Here is a 3,952-nt window from a genome sequence, read left to right on the forward strand (position 1 = left end):
TATTTTATTGTTTTTTTTATTATTTTTATTTTTATGGTGATTGGTCTTTTATCAGCATATGGGTGTCAGAAGTTCTGAAACTAAACTTACAGACAGGTATGAGCTGCCATGTGGATGCTGAGAATTGAACCCAGGTCCTCTGTAAGAATAGTCAGTGCTCTTAACCACTAAGCCATCTCTCCAGCCCCCTTTATTGGGTTCTCATATCTATTACCCTTCTAATCCCGTAACACTAGGTAGGAGAGAAAGGTTAGAGGGGAGAGCAGAGGTAGAACTCTTTTAGACTACTTCCTGCAGATTAGGGGCATCGGGTCCTAGGGGCAAGTCAATTCATTATTATCAAAATATTTAACAAACCGGCAACTCAGCAAACACAACAGCAGGAAGGGACTGTGTGTACAGCAGTGGCCTCACAGCACTCCAGTCCCTTCCACACCTGGATTAAAACAAAAACATATTCACATATCATAACTTGGTTTTTAAAGAAATCAAAACTCTCAATAAATATGTATGTGCGTGTCTGTGTATCTGTGTGTGTATGTGCATGTGCATATGTATATTTATGTGTATATATGAACACAGACATTACCTATTCCACAGCATACCTGTAGAAGTCAGAAGATGACTATCAGGGCTCCATTCTCATGAAAGGTAGCCTGGTTCCAGGTGGAGCTAAAGCTCAGTGAAGTGCCCCGGAGACCCTGAAGGGACTGTAGGCCCTTCACCTGGTGCCAGGGAACAGGCCCGAGGCACTAGCTGCAGTTCCCCGCCCCTCATAGATTTGTGACTATTAGTCCAGTAAGGCCAATGCCCCAAGCCCCTCCACGTGTAGAGGAAGTGACCTGTAGTCCTGTAAACTCAAGACAGATCTCCATTTTAATGAGGTACTAAAGGCCTGGAGGCTTAGCCAATAAGCTTCCCTTCCCAGTCACCCCTCCCTGCAAAAGGTATTTAACCTCACGCCCACCTGGAGAAGTGGGGTGTGGTTTTACTCATCCACCTTCCGCCATGACAATAAACGCCTTAAAACCATGGACTACCTCTTTTCATCAGGATCCACTGTGGGGAGTCATGGAGAAGGCCTTCACCTATAGGGCTTTCTAATCTCCTGTAGAAGGCCTCTCTGTGCTCCCAACCATGACCAAGCCAAGCTCAAGGCTGCCTCCACCATCACACCAAAGATAAGCACCATGGCTCCAGCCAGAGTTCCCATTCCCCCACTCCCACACACATCCAGCCTTGGGGGTGGGGGTGGGGTACTCCAATCTCAGCTCTTCCACAACCTGAGAACTAGACAGCCCGGGCACCCTTGCAGGTCTGGGGACTCCCAAGCCACCTCCAACTGTCCTGCACCTCAGACTGTGTTTTCCCATCTCCATGTCAGTGTTCCAGGGCTTCCCTATGGCCCAACACCTGCCCAGTGACATCATGTGGTAAGCACAGTCACTTCCTGTGTCCTCCCTCCCCGAGCAGCTGAGCCCCGTGGAGGAGCAGTCATGGGACTCATACCTACATTTATGTAGTTTTTCAGAGAATTACAGGTTTCAGACCAGACTGGGGTACACGAAACCCTATCTCAAAAAATCAAAACTATAACCAGTGGTTTAATCCCATCGTGCTGGGTACGCAGAGGCAGTTAAGCAGATTTCTGAGTTCTGGGACAGTTAGGGCTACACAGAGAAAGCTTGTCTTGGGGGGTAGGGATTGGGGGCAGGATGGGATGGAGGAAAGCAAAACCAGGCCTGGGGAGTTGGCTCAATGGTTAGAGGCTTTGTTGTGTTTGGTACCTGTATTAGTCAGGGCTCTCTAGAGTCACAGAACTTATGGATAGCCTCTATATAGTAAAGGAATTTATTGATGATTTACAGTCTGCAGCCCAATTCCCAACAATGGTTCAGTAGTAGCTGTGAATGGAAATCCAAGGATCTAGCAGTTACTCAGTCCCACAGAGCAAGCACGAGCCAGACTCCCTTCTTCCAATGTCCTTATATTGTCTCCAGATGAAAGGTGTAGCCCAGATTAAAGGTGTGTCCCACCACACCTTTAATCCCAGATGACCTTGAACTCGGAGATTTAATCTTCTGGAGTCCATAGCCACTATGCCTCAAGATCTCCATACCAAGATCCAGACCAGAAACTTCTATCTCCCAGCCTCCAGATAAGGGTCACTGGTGAGCCTTCCAATTCTGGATTGTAGTTCATTCCAAATATAGTCAAGTTGACAAGCAGGAATAGCCATTACAGTACCCATATGACAACTCACAATTGTCTGTAACCCCAGTTCCAGGGGATCCAATGGCATCTTCTGACCTCTGGGGCTACTAGGCACACACGTGGTACATGTGCATACTTGCAGGCAAAAGGATCGTATATATAATATTTTTAAAAGGCTAAAAAGCAAACTCCTAAAACAAATGATACCAAAACAATGACTGGAGCTGTAGATAGTGGCAGAGGGCTTGCCTGGCACACAGGCAGCCCTGAGTCCACCCTCAGTACACCAAATAAGGAAACTAGAAACACTGAGAACCTGCTAATTACAAAGCTAGCTAGCTGAGCAAGGGACACTTGTCATCCCAGCACCTGAAGGACTGAGGTAGGAAGATGGTGACTTCAGGGTAGCCTTGGTAATTGAGTGATATAAAATAAAGTATGTTGGGTAAGGTAGCACATACCTTTAACTTCAGCACTTGGAAGGCAGGGGCAGGTGTATATCTGAGTTTAAGGTCAGCCTGATCTACATGATTTCCAAGCCAGCCAGAGCTACGTGGTGAGACCTTGTCTCAATAAACAAAAGATAAAAATAAAGGGCTAGTGAGATGGTGTTGCTGCCCAGCCTTAATAACATGCATGTGCTCTTCAGGGCTCACTGATCTCCATTGCACGGATACAAACACGCCAACAGTGTACAAAGTAAGACATTCCCACGCGTCCCACCATGCTCCCCACATGATGATAAGGGACGGAGTCTCTGGAAATGTTAGCAAGCCCCCAACTAGATGCTTTCTTTTATGAGTTGCCATGGTCATAACTAAGAGTGGTTTCAGCTCTGCAGGGATGGAATCTAGATGTTTGGGCAGTTTGTTTGTTCATTTTGTGTTTGTGTTTTGAAACAGAGTCTCTCTTTGTAGCCCTGGCTATCCTAGACTTTACTGTGTAGACAAGGCTGGCCTTGGATTCAAAGAATTCTGCCTGCCTCTAACTATCCTATGTAGACCAGGCTAGTTGAACGCAGAGTTCTCTGCTTCTGGAGAACTGGGACTAAAGGTCTGTGCCACTCTGACTGGTTTTTGTTTGTTTGTTTTGTTTTGTTTTGTTTTGTTTTTTGAGACAGAGTCTCACTACATAACCCTGGCTGTTCTGGAGCTCACTATATAGACTAGGCTGAAGTCAAATTCAAAGACCAGCCTGCCTCTGTCTACCAAATGCTAGAATTCAAAAAACAAAACAAAACCAAAAACCAACACTTTTTGTTTTCAATTTAAGACGGGAACCCAGGACCTTGTGCCTCCTATGTAAGCGCTCTGCCACTGAGTTACACCCTAGCTCTCGGTAACATTTTTGTTAATTATGGGGAGGAGAGGTCGTATTGTATGACTTTATTCCCAGCACTCAAGAGGCAGAGGCAGGCAGATCTCCATGATTTTGAGGCCAGCCTGGTATACAGAGTAAGTTCCAGGGTGATGGGACTACACAGAGAAACCCTGTTAGGAAAAAACAAACCAATAAATTTTGTTAACTGCTGTCAAGACAGGCAGAGTAGTGCTCTCCTGTGCTCCAACTACTAGCTGTAAGAATTATGTTTGTAGCTGGGCAGTGTTGGCCGCACACCTTTAATCTCTGCACTTGGGAGGCAGAGGCAGGCAGATTTCCGAGTTCAAGGCCAGCCTGGTCTACAGAGTGAGTTCCAGGACAGCCAGGGCCATATAGAGAAACCCTGTCTCAAAAAAAA

The sequence above is a fragment of the Mus caroli genome, chromosome 8, assembly GCF_900094665.2.
Source record: "Mus caroli chromosome 8, CAROLI_EIJ_v1.1, whole genome shotgun sequence".
Lineage (NCBI taxonomy): Eukaryota > Metazoa > Chordata > Mammalia > Rodentia > Muridae > Mus > Mus caroli.